This window comes from Mus musculus, chromosome 3 (assembly GCF_000001635.26).
Source record: "Mus musculus strain C57BL/6J chromosome 3, GRCm38.p6 C57BL/6J".
Lineage (NCBI taxonomy): Eukaryota > Metazoa > Chordata > Mammalia > Rodentia > Muridae > Mus > Mus musculus.
The window spans coordinates 57,353,975-57,373,605 of NC_000069.6; the positions used below are offsets into that span (position 1 = coordinate 57,353,975).

Sequence of the window (19,631 nt, forward strand, 5' to 3'; positions counted from 1 at the left end):
TTTGTTTAAGCAGGCTTTGAGAGTTTATAACCACATTCCACATCTACTTCACTCTGCTTGATGCTTGTGGTAAAGGGTATGCTCTGTAGTGCTCAGCATAACGACACACACCTTTGACTCCAGCACTGGGCAGGCCGAGCAGGAGGAACCCTATGAGTTCAATGCCAGTCTGGTCTACATAGCTAGTTCCAAGATAGCCAGAGCTACGTAGTGAGAATTCTCCCCCTTTAATACAACCAAACAAAGAAACACAGAGGGTGTCATCTCCCAGTTTCCTTCCTAGATGCCATGCCTGCTACCAGCGGCATTGCTTCCTCTGCTGTTATACACCCTACCCCACTGGAACTGCAAGCCAGAAGTAACTTTTCCATTTAAAAAAGAAGTTTTCTTTAGTGAATATAGATACACATTTTGTTTGTTTTAAAGGTAATTTTACCTTTGACAATTGATCTGTGGCTTTGATGATTGATTTGCAGTAGAACTGCCTTGAAAATTCATAATAATAAAGCTAATTTGTCATTCAATTATACTATTAAAACTATAAACCAGTTCTGGTTATTTTTCTGCTCTCTTTTTGTCTTAAAATTATCTTGGCCTATATGACAAGCTCTGTAGTCATCCTAGTTAGGGCTCTGTATTAAATTCAAATGGCTTTTGTCTTGTCTGAACAAGTCTAAAATTTGGGGATGAATTTTCTGATACCCCTCACTGGGTCCCATCTGCAGAAATTAAGCCTTGTGAACCCAAAGGCTCAGCTGCTTGCCCAGAAGTCTTCTGCACTTCAGAAAGAAAGAACAGAAAAGAAAATTAAGCCTTGACAGAAGCATGCCATAGTGCATGACTCTAGACCAGTGGTTCTCAATCACTCGGCTTCAACCCCTTTTGGGGTCAAACGACCCTTTCATAGGGTGACATATCAGATATCCCTCATATCAGATATTTACACCAATTCATAACTATAGCAAAATTACAGTTATGAAGAAGCAATGAAAGTAATTCTCTGGTTGGAGGTCACAACAATGTGAGGAACTGTTATAAAGGGTTGCGGTGTTGTGAAGGTTGAGAAGCACTATTCTAGAATAGGAATGGCTGGGAAATACTAAGGAGAGCTCCAAAGACTAAGTGCTCGCCACATCTTGACACATCCTGACACCCTGAACAGCTTGCCAACTGTAGAGGATATGTGGAAAGGGTGTTCCCTCCCTGCAGTGAGTCACAATAAAATAAAAGCAAATGAAGAGAGCTTCTGAGGCGGCGCCATTTTCGGCTCCAAACAACCGGCCACCTTCCTGGTCAGAGCACAGGTGTCCGCTCGATCCAAGAGGCTTCTGCCTCAGGTTCCTCGGGAGCCACCTTGATTCCGGGACTCCACGGAAAGTAGTCTACACAGGTGAGAGTGTGGACTACTGAAACAATGGCTTCTGTGACAGGCCAAAGCAACACAGCTTCTGGGAAACATACTGTTTTGGGCCTTCATCTTCAGCCAAGAGGAGGTCCAAACACCAGATAACTGTGCACCTTCCCTGAAAGAGGAGAGCTTGCCTGCAGAGACTGCTCTGACCACTGAAACTCAGAGGAGAGATCTAGTCTCCCAGGTCTGCTGATAGAGGGTAACAAAATCACCAGAGGAACAATCTCTAAACAGAGACAACTATAGCAACTAACTCCAGAGATTGCCAGATGGCGAAAGGTAAACGTAAGAATCTTACTAACAGAAACCAGGACCACTCACCATCATGAGAACCCAGTACTCCCACTTCGCCCAGTCCAGGGCACCCCAACACACCTGAAAAGCTAGACCTGGATTTAAAAGCATATCTCATGATGATGGTAGAGGACATCAAGAAGGACTTAAATAACTCACTTAAAGAAATACAGGAAAACACTGCTAAACAAGTAGAAGACATTAAAGAGGAAACACAAAAATCCATTAAAGAATTACAAGAAAACATAACCAAACAGGTAGAAGATATTGAAGAGGAAGCATAAAAATCCCTTAAAGAATTGCAGGAAAACACAACCAAACAGGTGATGGAATTGAATAAAACCATCCAAGACATAAAAAGGGAAGTAGACACAATAAAGAAAACCCAAAGTGAGGCAACGCTGGAGATAGAAACGCTAGGAAAGAAATCTGGAATTATAGATGCCAGCATCAGCAACAGAATACAAGAGATGGAAGAGAGAATCTCAGGTGCAGAAGATTCCATAGAGAACATCGGACAACAATCAAAGAAAATGGAAAATGCAAAAATATCCTAACTCAAAACATCCAAGAAATCCAGGACACAATGAGAAGACCAAACCTACAGATAATAGGAGTGGATGAGGATGAAGATTTTCAAATCAAAGGACCAGCAAACATCTTCAACAAAATTATTGAAGAAAACTTCCCAAATCTAAAGAAAGAGATGCCCATGAACATACAAGAAGCCTACAGAACTCTAAATAGACTGGACCAGAAAAGAAATTCCTCCCGACACATAATAATCAGAACAACAAATGCACTAAATAAAGATAGAATACTAAAAGCAGTAAGGGAAAAAGGTCAAGTAACATATAAAGGCAAGCCTATCAGAAGTACACCAGATTTTTCACCAGAGACTATGAAAGCCAGAAGAACCTGGACAGATGTTATACAGACACTAAGAGAACACAAATTCCAGCCCAGGCTACTATACCTAGCCAAACTCTCAATTACCATAGATGGAGAAACCAAAGTATTCCACGGCAAAACCAAATTCACCCATTATCTCTCCAGGAATCCAGCCCTTCAAAGGATAATAACAGAAAAAAACCAATACAAGGACGGGAACTACGCCCTAGAAAAAACAAGAAGGTAATCCCTCAACAAACCTAAAAGAAGACAGCCACAAGAACAGAATGTCAACTTTAACAACAAAAATAACAGGAAGCAACAATTACTTTTCCTTAATATCTCTTAATATCAATGGACTCGACTCCCCAATAAAAAGACATAGACTAACAAACTGGCTACACAAACAAGACCCAACATTTTGCTGCTTACAGGAAACTCATCTCAGAGAAAAAGATAGACACTACCTCAGAATGAAAGATTGGAAAACAATTTTCCAAGCAAATGGTATGAAGAAACAAGCTGGAGTAGCCATTCTAATATCTAACAAAATCGACTTTCAACCCAAAATAATCAAAAAAGACAAACAGGGGCACTTCATACTCATCAAAGGTAAAATCCTCCAAGAGGAACTCTCAATTCTGAATATCTATGCTCCAAATACAAAGGCAGCCACATTCATTAAAGAAACTTTAGTAAAGCTCAAAGCACACATTGCACCTCACACAATAATAGTGGGAGACTTCAACACACCACTTTCATCAATGGACAGATCATGGAAACAGAAACTAAACATGGACACAGTGAAACTAACAGAAGTGATGAAACAAATGGACTTAACAGATATCTACAGAACATTTTATCCTAAAACAAAAGGATATACCTTCTTCTCAGCACCTCATGGTACCTTCTCTGAAATTGACCACATAATTGGTCACAAAACAAGCCTCAACAGATACAAAACTATTGAAATTGTCCCATGCATCCTATCAGATCACCATGGACTAAGGCTGATCTTCAATAACAAAATAAATAATAGAAAGCCAATGTTCACATGGAAACTAAACAGCACTCTTCTCAATGATACCTTGGTCAGGGAAGGAATAAAGAAAGAAATTAAGGACTTTTTGGAGTTTAATGAAAATGAAGCCACAACATACCCAAACTGATGGGACACAATGAAAGCATTCCTAAGAGGAAAACTCATAGATCTGAGTGCCTCCAAAAAGAAACTAGAGAGAGCACACATTAGCAGCTTGACAACACACCTAAAAGCTCTACAACAAAAGGAAGCAAATTCACCCAAGAGGAGTAGAAGGCAGGAAATAATCAAACTCAGGGGTGAAATCAACCAAATGGAAACAAGAAGAACTATTCAAAGAATCAACCAATCAAGGAGCTGGTTCTTTGAGAAAATCAACAAGATTGATAAACCCTTAGCCAGACTCACTAGAGGGCACAGGGAAAGCATCCTAATTAACAAAATCAGAAATGAAAAGGGAGACATAACAACAGATCCTGAAGAAATCCAAAACACCATCAGATCCTTCTACAATAGGCTATACTCAACAAAACTGGAGAACCTGGATGAAATGGACAAGTTTCTAGACAGATACCAGGTACCAAAGCTAAATCAAGATCAGGTTAATGATCTAAACAGTCCTATATCCCCTAAAGAAATAGAAGCAGTCATTAATAGTCTCCCAACCAAAAAAAGCCCAGGACCAGACAGGTTTAGTGCAGAGTTCTATCAGACCTTCAAAGAAGACCTAATTCCAGTTCTTCACAAACTATTCCACAAAATAGAAACTGAAGGTACTCTACCCAACTCATTCTATGAAGCCACAATTACTCTGATACCTAAACCACAGAAAGATCCAACAAAGATAGAGAAATTCAGACCAATTTCCCTTATGAATATCGATGCAAAAATCCTCAATAAAGTTCTTGCTAGCTGAATCCAAGAACAAATCAAAACAATCATCCATCCTGACCAAGTAGGTTTCATCCCAGGGATGCAGGGATGGTTCAATATATGGAAATCCATCAACGTTAACCAGTATATAAACAAACTCAAAGACAAAAACCACATGATCATCTCGTTAGATGCTGAGAAAGCATTTGACAAAATCCAACACCCATTCATGATAAAAGTCTTGGAAAGATCAGGAATTCAAGGCCCATACCTAAACATGATAAAAGCAATCTACAGCAAACCAATAGCCAACATCAAAGTAAATGGTGAGAAGCTGGAAGCAATCCCACTAAAATCAGGGACTAGACAAGGCTGTCCACTCTCTCCCTACCTATTCAACATTGTACCTGAAGTCCTAGCCAGAGCAATTAGACAACAAAAGGAGATCAAGGGGATAAAACTTGGAAAGGAAGAAGTCAAAATATCACTTTTTGCAGATAATATGATAGTATATATAAGTGACCCTAAAAATTCCACCAGAGAACTCCTAAGCCTGATAAACAGCTTCAGTGAAGTAGCTGAATATAAAATTAACTCAAACGAGTCAATGGCCTTTCTGTAGACAAAGGATAAACAGGCTGAGAAAGAAATTAGGGAAACAACACCCTTCTCAATAGAAACAAATAATATAAAAATACCTTGGCGTGACTCTAACTAAGGAAGTGAAAGATTTGTATGATAAGAACTTCAAGTTTCTGAAGAAAGAAATTAAAGAAGATCTCAGAAGATGGAAAGATCTCCCATGCTCATGGATTGGCAGGATCAACATTGTAAAAATGGCTATCTTGCCAAAAGCAATCTACAGATTCAATGCAATCCCCATCAAAATTCCAACTCAATTCTTCAATGAATTAGAAAGGGCAATCAGCAGATTCATCTGGAATAACAAAAAACCTAGGGTAGCAAAAACTCTTCTCAAGGATAAAAGAACCTCTGGTGGAATCATCATGCCTGACCTAAAGCTGTACTACAGAGCAATTGTGATAAAAACTGTATGGTACTGGTATAGTGACAGACAAGTAGACCAATGGAACAGAATTGAAGACCCATAGATGAACCCACACACCTATGGTCACTTGATCTTTGACAAGGGAGCTAAAACCATCCAGTGGAAAAAGGACAGCATTTTCAACAAATGGTGCTGGCACGACTGGCGGTTATCATGTAGAAGAATGAGAATTGATCCATTCCTATCTTCTTGTACTAATGTCAAATCTAAGTGGATTAAGGAACTCCACTTAAAACCAGAGACACTGAAACTTATAGAGGAGAAAGTAGGGAAAAGCCTCGAAGATATGGGTACAGGGGAAAAGTTCCTGAATAGAACAGCAATGGCTTGTGCTGTAAGATCGAGAATTGATAAATGGGAACTCATAAAGTTGCAAAGCTTCTGCAAGGCAAAAGACACTGTCAACAAGACAAAAAGATTACCAACAGATTGGGAAAGGATCTTTACCTATCCTAAATCAGATAGGGGACTAATATCCAATATATATAAAGAACTCAAAAAGGTGGACTCCAGAAAATCAAATAACCCCATTAAAAATGGAGCTCAGAGCTGAACAAAGAATTCTCACCTGAGGAATACCAAATGGCAGATAAACACCTGAAAAAATGTTCAACATCCTTAATCATCAAGGAAATGAAAATCAAAACAACCCTAAGATTCCACCTCACACCAGTCAGAATGGCTAAGATCAAAAATTCAGGTGACAGCAGATGCTGGCGAGGATGTGGAGAAAGGGGAACACTCCTCCATTGTTGGTAGGATTGCAAGCTTGTACAACCACTCTGGAAATCAGTCTGGCGGTTCCTCAGAAAATTGGACATAGTACTACCAGAGGATCCCGCAATTCCTCTCCTGGGCACATATCCAGAAGATGTCCCAACCGGTAAGAAGGACACATGCTCCACTATGTTCATAGCAGCCTTATTTATAATAGCCAGAAGCTGGAAAGAACCCAGATGCCCCTCAACAGAGGAATGGATACAGAAAATGTGGTACATTTACACAATGGAATACTACTCAGCTATTAAAAAAATGAATTTATGAAATTCCTAGGCAAATGGATGGACCTGGAGGGCATCATCCTGAGTGAGGTAACCCAATCACAAAGGAACTCGCACAATATGTACTCACTGATAAGTGGATATTAGCCCAGAAACTTAGGATACCCAAGATATAAGACACAATTTGCTAAACGCATGAAATTCAAGAAGAACGAAGACCAAAGTGTGGACACTTTGCCCCTTCTTAGAAATGGAAACAAAACACCCATGGAAGGAGTTACAGAGACAAAATTTGGAGCTGTGACGAAAGGATGGACCATCTAGTGATTGCCATATCCAAGGATCCATCCCATAATCAGCTTCCAAACGCTGACACCATTGCATACACTAGCAAGATTTTGCTGAAAGGACCCAGATATAGCTGTCTCTTGTGAGACTATGCCAGGGCCTAGCAAACACAGAAGTGGATGATCACAGTCAGCTATTGGATGGCCACACGGCTCCCAATGGAGGAGCTAGAGAAATTACCCAAGGAGCTAAAGGGAACTGCAACCCTATAGGTGGAACAACAATATGAACTAACCAGTACCCCAGAGCTCTTGTCTCTAGCTGCATATGTATCAAAAGATGGCCTAGTTGGCAATCACTTGAAAGAGAGGCCCATTGGACTTGCAAACTTTATATGCCCCAGTACAGGGGAACGCCAGGGCCAAAAAGTGGGAGTGGGTGGGTAGGGGATTGGGGGGATGGGTATGGGCAACTTTTGGGATAGCATTGGAAATGTAAATGAGGAAAATACCTAATAAAAAATAACATCTGAAATAAAAATTTATAGAAGATGGGTATATAAATAAAATATTTTTGATGGAAAAAGAAAGAAACACAGTAGAAAAAAAAACATTAAAATTTTTTTTCTAATAAAGTGAAAATGTTTTCCAAATTCATTTAATGTCAAAGAAATGAATGGACGCTCGTCAGAGATTCTCTTGAAGAAAGAGATTTTTAGGTAATATCATTAGGTTGGCTATGGTACTGTTTTATTTCATGATAGGGATGGGCAGTCGATCTTCTTGTGTATAGGATGCCAGGTGATTTCAAGGAAAAGGACAACGTTACATTGTGTAAGAACTGGCTTCAGATATTTAAGGAAAATAATATGAACAAATTTAATGTGATTTTGTAAAATCTACACTCAAATATACTTTTACTCAAAGTATCTTTTATTCAAAGTAAGAATGTGATTTGTTCCTCATACTTCAGTGAGAATAAAAACTATGTAGATATTAAAATGCTTCAATGATAGCTGAATTTACTTAAATTCTAATATAGATTCTTTTAAAAATAATAGTTAAATAAATGATGCTATGCCCAAACATATTATCTCACACACCAAAGTATCAGATGGATGAAGCTTTGGGACAAAATAAGTAGAGAACAATAAGTACAAATCTTCCAATTTTATTACTTTGTATTATAATTTATTCAAATTTATGTTGCAAAAACAAGATTTATGCCCATTTATTCATAGACCATCTCTTCCTTTTACTTTTTAAAAAAATACTTTTTGAGAATTTCATATACGATGTGTAAACACATTATTTCTATCCCTTCCTCTCCCCCTCCAACTTCTCCTGTGTCTTCCACCCTACCTAGAGTTGATGACTTTGTCATATATATAAATATAAATAATTTGGCAGAACGAGGTTCTGGTAACCCCAGCCACGTTCGTTCCTTTGTCTTTTCACCTAACCACTGGCGTACCCGGCATACCCACCCCGTCCTGTGCCAGGAAATTACTGCACCACGCCCTACTCATACTCAGAACTGACCCCAGAGCAGAGGGAGCTGTCTGACATCGCTCACCAAATTGTGGCTCCAGGCAAGGGCATCCTGGCTACAGACGAGTCCACTGGAAGCATTGATAAGCCCCTGCAGTCCATTGGCACCGAGAACACCGAGGAGAACAGGCACTTCTACTGTCAACTGCTGCTTACTGCTGATGACCGTGTGAATCCCTGCATTTGGGGGTGGGGGTTTGATCCTCACGAGACTCTGTACCAGAAGGCAGATGATGGACGACCCTTCCCCCAAGTTATCAAGTCCAAGGGTGGTGTTGTGGGCATTAAGGTAGATAAGAGTGTGGTGCCCCTGGCAGGAACCAATGGTGAGACCACTACCCAAGATCTGGATGACCTGTTTGACCGCTGTGCCCAGTATAAGAAGGATGGAGCCAACTTTGCCAAGTGGCGCTGTGTATTAAAGATTGGGGAACATACTCCCTTAGCCCTTGCCATCATGGAAAATGCCAATGTTCTGACCCGTTATGCCAGCATCTGCCAGCAGAATAGCATTGTACCCATTGTGGAGCCTTAAATTCTCCCTGATGGGGACCATGACTTGAAGCGCCGCCAGCTATGACTGAGAAGGTACTGGCGGCTGTCTACAAGGCTCTGAGCGACCACCATGTCTATCTGGAAGGCACATTTTTGAAGCCCAACGTGGTCACCCCTGGCCATGCTTGCACCCAGAAATTTTCCAATGAGGAGATTGCCATGGCAACGGTCACAGCACTTCGTTGCATAGTGCCCCCTGCAGTCCCTGGGGTCACTTTCCTGTCTGGAGGGCAGAGTGAGGAAGAGGCATCCATCAACCTCAAGGCTATCAACAAGTGTCCCCTACTGAAGCAATGGGCCTTGACTTTCTCCTAGTGCCGAGCCCTGTAGGCCTCTGCTCTAAAGACCTGGGGTGGGAAGAAGGAGAACCTGAAGAGTTCAGGAGCCCCAGAGGAGTACATCAAGTGAGCCCTGGACAACAGCCCAAGTGACCAGTCTGGAGACGCAGCCAGTGAATCTCTCTTCAGTTCTAACCATGCCTACTAATCAGAGCTGATCTAAGGCTGCTCCATCAACACTCCAGGCCCCTGCCTACCTACTTGCTATTGAAGAGGGGCCTTCAGTCCCTTTCCTATCACTCTTGCTGCCTTCGTGTGTGCAGTGTTGTCTGTGAATGCTAAATCTGCCATCCCTTCCAGTCACTGCCAATAAATAACTATTTAAGGGTGAATAAATAAATTAAAGTAATTTATATATTCATCTATATGTTTACTAAGTTCAATTAGTGTTGCCCATGCATCCATGTGTTTAGCATTTATCACTATACTGGCTAATCTATGTAGGGTGCTCTTTCTTGGAGAAAGTTGATTCTCCATCTCTCAGCAATCATGGATTGCCTGTATCTTCATTTAGGGGTGGAGTCTTGTGTTCTCGAATTGACATGTAGAACGGTGTGATCATTATGTAGACCTTGAGCAGGCAATCATATTGTAAAGACTTTATAGGTAGGTGCCAGGCAGTGGTGGTGCACGACTTTAATCCAGAAGACAGAGGCAAGTGGATTTCCATGAGTTTAAAGACAGCGTTGTCTAAAGACTAGGACATGCAGAGAAAACCTGTCTCAAAAAGAAATTTTTATGGATGCAACATTACTGCCCTGTCTAAGAAGACATTATCTCTCAGCTGGTGTCCTGGTTCTCTGGCTCTTAGAATCATTCTATTCCCTTTTCTCTGATGTTCCTTGAGCCTTAGGTTTAAGGGTTGTGTTCTAAATGTTTCTACTGCCGGTAGGCATCCCATAGGCACTGATTCTCTCCATTTTGAGGGGCTGTAGCTCTCTGTAGTAGCCTCCACCTACTGCAAAATGAAGTTTATTTGATGAGGGGTGAGCACTACACTTATCTGTAGGTATAATAATAACTAGAATTCAGTTAGAATCTCTATTGGTTTACAAAAATGGAAGTTATCATTGTCCTATAAGATCTGTGGTCTCCTCATGGGTAGTTGGTAAGGTTTATAGGACCAGTCACCAATCCTTCCTGTCTTGCAAACATTAGCTCTCTAATTGGGATGTAAGTACAGCTAGGCAGTTGTTGGTTGCCCCCAAGATGTTAGTGCCTGGTTGCATGACTGAGGATAGCTTTCTTAGCTGGCCATTGTTGTGGTTCACAGGCTGCTGAGGAGTTCATTTTAACACTAGAAAGCTAGATCTTAGGGAAAAGGAGGCTTTGAGGTTAGTACCAGACTGATTCCTCCGTTTGAAGTATATAGTGTCTTCAGCAATAGGATACTATATAGATGCTATAAAGACAGATGGGGAGGGAAAAAGGGAAAGATAAATAACATTAAGAATGATTGGAAAGCCAAACAGAAACACTTTGTTATATAAATCTACTTTACTTCATTTAAAAAATATATATGTCTACATAAAATGATAATGCTCCTCCCAGGACCCATGAAATATTTAACATATTGGTCAGGGGGTGCTGAAGAGACTCCCCAAAACAACATATGCTATTACCATTTCCTTTGGTTTCCTCTCAGAAATTAAAGGTTAGAGCATCTTTTTTAAAAACAAGCAAACAAAAACTGACAATAGATGTTACCCTGGGCAGAAGATACTGATAGAGAGTTGTTGTGGATAGCCCTGGGGCTGATTATATTTGATGTTAATTACGTTCTGTTCAGCTGTGAGGGGCTGCCAACAGGGAGTGAGTCAGCACCAGGTAAACCTGTAAACCTGCTTCCCACCTTAATTTGTAAAATAAAGGAGAGCCGATGATTGGGCAGATAAAAGGGAAGGTGAAGCAGAAGGAGAAAATGGAAGAGGGAGAGGATACAAAGGAGGAGGAAGAAGAAAGGGGGAGCAGAAGCCATGGCCTGGAGAAACCACAAGTTCTAAGGGGTCTCATAAGCTGTGGAAGATGGTAGGGTAGCGGTAGATCAGCCCAATCTAGGCCCACAGCATGTAATCATATTAGCTGTGCTATGTTTTCATTGCTGGGGCATATTTGGGAGGAGATTTACTGCCAACAGTCTTTAATATTTGAGCATTTCCTACATCAGTGTTTGTATTTTGGTCATATTCTCCTCCACTCCTCTCACTAACTCTCCTCAGTTCTCAGATCTAACTCCACCCTCCCAACTTTGCCCCTGCACACACACATTGAGTCTAATTTGTGCTGCCCATATACTCATGGGGCCATCCTCTGTAGTACTCAAAGAACCAGATGCTAGACTCTTAAAGAAAACTGGCTCCCCCCACCCCCAAGCCTTAGTTAGTTGTGCTGAAGATTTTTGTTCAAAAAAATTATATATATATATATATATATATATACATATATATATTATATATAATATACACATAAAATTTATATATATTATATACACACACACATATATATATATGTATATATAATGTTTTAAATTGTTTTAAGTCACTCTTTTATGCTTATTAGTCTCTAATTTCATTATCTTATTTTTCTTTGTGGTTTTGATTTCCAATGAGGTGTAAACTTACAGACATTAAAACTCCTTACAGCTTTTGGATTTGTTTTGCTTTTTAACTTCAAAGTCTCGACACCCTTTCATAGGATAGTGTGCTGTAAATTGTTAACCAGAGTACTTTCACTATGAATACTAGGAGACATTTTGCTTATGTCACAAACAAGGTGAAAGTAAGGCAATGAAGAGACATACTGAAAGTCACTTATCAATGATAGCAACACGTCCTTTGATGAATTGTGTAATCGTTTTTCTTTTTAAATACTCAAACAATATATTTCCAGGCATGTGCTGGTTACAGTGTAATGCCTCCAGCTGCATGAATATCACCTTCCCCACCATGTTCCAAGTCCACATAATCAGAAAATAATAAATATGCTTTGGTTAATAACATTTGCCAAATTCTATGGTATAAATATTCCTACCAAGGATAGTTTTAATGTATCTATGTTATGACATTGAATATAGAACTGAGTCTTCCTAATTCCCATTGTTCAGCAGACACACTACCCCCACTCTCCCATGCCCCACAGATGTGACAGAGGTAAATAACCTCCAATATCTGGATAAAAGTAGAAGTATAGTTATGAAGCAATGAGTTTCTAGTTGTTTACTTTTGTAAGTGCAATATATTTATTTGAAAATAAATTACATAATTTGCATAGTAACTATGTGTAATTCCTAAAAACATAACTGTCATCTTTTATGAGCTGGCTGGAGTCAATTCCAGTGTTCTACTGCTCCTGTAGGAAGAGAAGGCTATTTGGTAGAGCATTCAGGAAATTTTCCATACAATGACATATGTTATGGATTAATTTCAGTAAAAAAGCATAAACATTTACTTAATAAAGGACGTGTTGACTCTATTCAAAATGGAAACAAATCCTAAATCCTGTGGACCATCAGTTAAATTTCTACAACAAGCACTTGGGGAAGGGGAGGCACTAATGCCCTTTCAGTTTAAATACATGTTTTAATAATTTAAACCTTTGTACTCTGAATTCTGTCTTTGTGCCTCAGGCAAACTAGTTCCCAGCAAGACTTCCTTCTCCAAAAGCAAGAATAAATAATGATTTTTTTTGTAAGATGACCATAAAGATATGAAATAATATTCGTGGGTCAATAGAAATAGCTCAGTGCTCTCAGTAGGTGCTAGAACATGCAAGTTTTAATTTACCACATTATATTGATAAACTTTTTAACTTGACACATCTAGGGCTATCTGGATAGAAGTTATTTTAATTGAGAAAATGTCCTTCCTCAGATGGGCCTATAGGCCATTTTCGTGATTAATGATTGACGTGGGGAGGGTCCATCCCACTGTAGGTGGTGTTATTCTTGTGCAAGTGGTCCTGGGTTTTTAATAAAAAAAAAAAAAAGCAAGGTGAGAACTCCACCGACACAAGGTCTCTGCCTCTATGTTCCTGCCATGCTTGAATTCATGCTTTGATGCTTTGGCTTCCCTTAACGATGGACTATGATTAGGATGTATAAGGCAAATAAAACGTCCTCTCCAAGTTGCTTTTGATCATACAAATAGAAAGTAAAATAGTATATGTACAATAAAATCCTACTCCACAACAAGGAATGGAGTTTTACACATACATTGTATTTTAAACATTTCAAATGTTAGGCTAAAGAAGCCGGACTATATACTGTATGAATCATTTTTTATAAAATTCAAACTAATGTAAGATAACAAGCTGATGGTTAGTTGCCCAAAGGGTCATGAAAGTGGGGATAATCACAAGAGAACAAAGACATTCAGAAGTAGTAAGAATGTTTGCTATTTGCTCATAAGGATGGCTCTGTGTTTTGCATGTGTCAAAATTTATCTGACATTATGTACAGAATATGATGTCATACATATATACATACATGTTTATATGGGATATCTGTATACATGTGTGTTTATATATGTATGTATGTATATATTACTGAGAGTCCAGAGTGAATATTCATTCAAGAAGATACTAAAAGCTGCAATTCAGCCTCTTTAGCAGAGCTTCCCATGGTGAATCAATTTAGTTTGCTCATCTCATAGCCCACAATATCAACTCACATGATGATCACCAACTAGCATGCTTCAAATAAACAGTGTTCATGTGTTCATTGTTCTAAATGCATTGACACACAGTGTGGACTCCCCTCTTTACATAACATTACCCATCATTTATAGACAACTCTGCAGATTTGAAACCTGCTATTTGCCCAAATGATACGCTTTTGCCCAAATGATACAATTAATTTCTGTGGAAAGTGTGTGTGTGTGTGTGTGTGTGTGTGTGTGTGTGTGTGTGTGTGTGTGTGTGTGAAGTCGTTTAGTTATTTTCTGGTTCATTCTTGTGCATCAAGCACTTTAACCACAGAGCTTCCCTGACTCTGCCTTTTAAACCCAGTCATCTGTGTTTTAACAAATCTTCCAGGTGATCTTCATAAGTAGTGATGTCCACCCCATAATCAGCTTCCAAACGCTGACACCATTGCATACACTAGCAAGATTTTCTCGAAAGGACCCAGATGCAGCTGTCTCTTGTGAGACTATGCCGGGGCCTAGCAAACACAGAAGTGGATGCTCACAGTCAGCTATTGGATGGATCACAGGGCTCCCAATGGAGGAACTAGAGAAAGTACCCAAGAAGCTAAAGGGGTCTGCAACCCTATAGGTGGAACAACATTATGAACTAACCAGTACCCCGGAGCTCTTGACTCTAGCTGCATATGTATCAGAAGATGGCCTAGTCGGCCATCACTGGAAAGAGAGGCCCATTGGACACGCAAACTGTATATGCCCCAGTACAGGGGAACGCCAGGGCCAAAAAAAATGGGAATGAGTGGGTAGGGAAGTTGGGGGGAGGGTATGGGGGACTTTTGGGATAGCATTGGAAATGTAATTGAGGAAAATATGTAATAAAAAAAAAAAAGAACTGATGACTCGCTGGGCAGTGGTAGTTCACACCTTTAATCCCAACACTTGGGAGGCAGAGGCAGGCAGATTTCTGAGTTTGAGGCCAGCCTGGTCTACAGAGTGAGTTCCAGGACAGCCAGGGCTACACAGAGAAACCCTGTCTCAAAAAAACAAAAAAAAAACAAAAAAAAAAAGAACTGATGACTCTTAAGGAATATGTTTGTTTGAATGAGAATACCCTCCATTCCATATGCATGTATGTTTGAATGCTTGGTCCCAGTTGGTGGAACACTTTGAGAAGGACTGGGGCATTGGGAGATGTAGCCTTATTGTTACTAGATGTGGGCTTTGAGGTTTTAAGACCTCATACCATTCCCTGACACATACTCTCTCTCTCTCTCTCTCTCTCTCTCTCTCTCTCTCTCTCTCTCTCTCTGTCTGTCTCTCACACACTCGCTTGCTCCCTTCCTCTCTCCTTCTTTTCTTCCCTCCCTCCTTCCTCTCTTCTCTCTCTCTCTCTGCCTTATGCTTGTGGATCAAATGTAAGCTCTAAGCTACTGTTCTAATGCCATGCCTGCATACCTGCTACCATACTCCCTGATGTGATGGGCATAGACTCTAATCTTCTAGAAATATAAACCCTAATAAACTCTTTTTCTATAAGTTGCCTTGGTTATGTATTTTGCTGCAGAAACAGAAAGTTAGCTAAGATAAGGACTGGGTTGAAATTCAACCGAAAAGAAATTCAACACTTAAATTCCTTCATGAAACTCGTGTGTTGAAACCTTAACTCCTACTCCTATTGTTTTTAGAGATAAAGCCACTAATGCAAATGGTAATTTAGGGTTAAGTGGGGTTAAAAAAAAAGGTGGGGCTCTAATCTAATAAGACTAGCATCCTTAAGAAGAAGAAGGAACACTAGACATAGTTTCCTTTCCATGCACAAAGAGGAAAGGCCATGTCAAAACTCATTGAGAAGGTGGCACCTTATAGCAGGTTATAACTGAGCACAGTTATCCAAATCTGGTGAAGCCCATATGGTGCCACCCCAAGCCACTAAATGCTGAACCCAGAGCTATACAATTTGTCCTGGTGTTTGTCCTGATTGGTTTCAGTTTTGCTTTGGTCCAGTTTTGCCTTGATTTCTTCTCCTCCTTCCCCTTTGGAATGATAGTAATGTCTAATCTATACCTATCAAAGTGTATTTTAAAGATGTAACTTTAAAACAAAAATTCAGGGGCTCACAGTTAAGAGTTTATCTTAAGTCTAAAGAGAGACTTTGGGCTTTTGAACTATTACATTTTGTTAAGATTTGGGGGGCTGTTAAGATTTGGGGAACTCTTACAGATGAACTACATGCATGTTGCTATGAGCCTTTGAGTATTGTAGTAGAATGATTGTTAAAAAGAGATATGCTCACAAGATTAATTCAGTCAACATTCAAACATGGACTAGGGATGACTTCATGAGCTCCAATTCCAAGCTAAAGAGCTATCAATAGCTGGCTTCTTAGGGAAGGGAGAATCAGTTCTCTTAAAGGGTGTGGCCAATGGTAGATTGAATATACTCTGGTGGATGGCTCTAAAATCAGGAGTAAATAGGCAGTATAAATTAGATTCAGTGGGTTATAACAAACAAAGATGAACAAACAGAGATGAAGCCGGGCGTGGTGGTGCACACCTTTAATCCCAGCACTCAGGAGGCAGAGGCAGGTGGATTTCTGAGTTCGAGGCCAGCCTGGTCTACAAAGTGAGTGCCAGGACAGCCAGGGCTACACAGAGAAACCCTGTCTCAAAACACCAAAAAAAAAAAAAAAAAAAAAAAAAAAAAAAAAAAAAAAAAAAAAAACAGAAGATGAAATTAGGTGGGTCGATTTGAGAGAAATTAGAGTGTGAAATGATGAAAATGCAATTAGAGTGTGAAATGATGAAAATGCAATGAATGTATGCATTATACAATTCTCAAAGAGTTAAATTATTATACATTTTTAAAAGTGATCTTCTTGGGGGAAAGGTGGTGTTCATGGACATCAAGTTGATAAGGGGAGGACTTGGGATTGTCAATCTTTTTTTTGTTTGTTTGTTTTTGTTTTGTTTTTCGAAAGGGATTGTCAATCTTAACTGTTAACTTGACAGGTCAGCCTGAGACAGATGGAATTTAGGTCCAGGCACGGTATGGTAATCTCCAACCAGCTAAATTTACAAAGACAGACAAACATCTGAATTCTTCTTGAAATGTTAAAAAAAAAGAAAAATGTTACTTCCTGTCCTTTTCCTAAGAGTCAAGGCCTAAGGCCATAGAATTCGATTTGTGGGATGGTCAAGATGGAACCTGGAATAAATAACAGAATTGATATGTAAATTTAAAACTGGGTTTTGGGTCTACACAAGAAGAAGTAACAAAAAGTGGTAACACTTCTTTAGAATTTTTTTTCTAGTGAGACCTGAGCTGTCAGGAGATCTCTGGAGAGCAAACACAGCTCTTCAAGTTTTTTTCTAACAGAACTTCCAATTTTAGTTGGAAAATGCATGGAGAGTAAAACATAGCTCTTTTAGAATGTTTTTCTAAAATTATTTCTGAGCTTGGTTGGGAATCCCAAGAATTACTTAGAGAGATAGTACACCTCTTTTAGAATTTTTTCTTTCAGCTAAGCAGAGAAGACTGTCTGAAGAGAGAACACAGATCTTTTAGAATATTTTCTGGCTTTCTGATTTTGATCAGAAAATCCAAGAAATACTTTTAGAATTTTTCTAACAGGATTTCTGACTTGGTCAGAAGATCTAAGAATTTTCTATAGCAGCTTTTCTGACTGGTCAAAAACCCATGAGCTATCCAGAGATATTTTAGAATTTTTAGTAGCAGAGAGAGCTGTCTCAACCAGACAGAGCTATCTCAAGCAGAAAGCTAGCTGTCTTAACCAGAGAGATTTTTAGAAGAGCAATAACAAAAAGCTGTCTCCAGCAAAAAATAGATAGAGGGCAGTCTTAAAAGCTGTTCTGAGTATAGCACACACACATACAGAGAAAGAGAGAGAGACAGAGAGACAGAGAGACAGAGATTGAGAAAGAGCAATATGAAAAGCTATCCCAAGCAGAATACTGAACCAAGAGCTACCTACAGAGAGCTATTTAGGTTACTGTATTAGTCAGGGTTCTCTAGAGTCACAGAACTTATGGACAGTCTCTAGATAGTAAAGGAATTTATTGATGACTTACAGTCGGCAGCCCAATTCCTTACAATTGTTCAGTCGCAGCTGTGAATGGAAGTCCAAGGATCTAGCAGTTACTCAGTCTCACACGGCAAGCAGGCGAAGGAGCAAGAGCAAGAGCTAGACTCCCTTCTTCCAATGTCCTTATATTGTCTCCAGCAGAAGGTGTAGCCCAGATTAAAGGTGTGTCCCACCACACCTTTAATCCCAGATGAAAGGCGTAGCCCAGATTAAAGGTGTGTTCCTTAAACTCGGAGATTCAATCTTCTGGAATCCATAGCCACTATGGCTTAAGATCTTCAAACCAAGATCCAGATAAGGATATCCAATCCTCCAGATAAGGGTCACTGGTGAGCCTTCCAATTCCGGATTGTAGTCATTCCAAATATAGTCAAGTTGACAACCAGGAATAACCACTACAATCCACCCCTTGTCAACTTGACACAAATAATATCTCATGTTCACATGAAACAATAACAAGGTTGTAAATACGCCTAACATGATATAACTATTCCTCGTACAATCGCAAACGCATTTGTAAATTTACAATGGGCATTCATATTACTTTATAATCCTCGTTTCTGCAACTGGTTACGTGGCCTTAATTGGTATTTATAACTACCTTCCTCTACTACCCATTCTGTATTTCCTTCTCCTTCAGCCAGCACCTCAGCAGGTCTTGGCTCTTTTCCTGGAGGATTGACCCATACCTTCATTCCTGATGGGTCTGCGTCCTTTGTCATCCTGCTTGGATTAGGCTGTTGTAGTTTCCCATTGACTTTAATCACAGGACATGGTAGTACTAAGAGACGCCCTAAGGGATCTCCTGCACTCCAGACATAATCTTGCTTACCACCATTGTGAAGAGGTAATCCAATTTCCCCATGGTAATCTGGATCTATCACCCCTCCTAACACTGTTATTCCTTTTTTAGCCTGTTGGTTTAAGGGCATTAGAAGCCCAAAATGACCAGGGGGAAGTCTGAGCTTCCAGTTCAATGAAATGTTTGTTGTAGCTCCTGGTAGGAGCACTCCCCTCTCTGGAGCCAAAACTTCTAAGCCAGCAGAACCTAGAGTTATGGGGACAGGAAGCAAAAATTTTCCTAGAGGGTCACTAGGAGTGATAGTAAGTGGAACTATTCCGTTTTCCACCCCTTGATTCCTGGACCCATGAATCCTGGCTATGGGTGAAACTGTACCATATATCGAGCGCTGATTCAAAGCATATACTGCCTTCTGAAGAACTCTGCCCCAGCCTTCCAAGCTGTTACCACCTAATTGGCGCTGTAACTGCGTCTTCAAAAGGCCATTCCATCTTTCTATCAGCCCAGCTGCTTCAGGATGATGGGGAATGTGGTAAGACCAGTGAATTCCATGATCGTGAGCCCACTGTCGTACTTCTCTGGCTGTGAAATGAGTTCCTTGGTCAGAAGCAATACTGTGTGGAATACCATGACGATAGATGAGGCATTCTGTCAGTCCGTGAATGGTGGTTTTAGCAGAGGCATTACGTGCAGGAAAGGCAAATCCATAACCAGAATAAGTATCTACTCCAGTAAGAACAAAACGCTGTCCTTTCCACGAAGGAAGTGGTCCAAT

General features: G+C 40.0%; 1 protein-coding gene and 1 pseudogene across 2 annotated transcripts in view; one reads left to right on the top strand and one right to left on the bottom strand.

Annotated features, from left to right (window-relative positions):
• Tm4sf1 (transmembrane 4 superfamily member 1) overlaps positions 1 to 19,631 on the bottom strand; it is a 102,126-nt gene that overhangs the window by 68,364 nt on the left and 14,131 nt on the right. The gene's annotated exons all lie outside the window — the stretch shown is intronic.
• Positions 8,275 to 9,640, top strand: Gm5276 (predicted gene 5276; annotated as a pseudogene).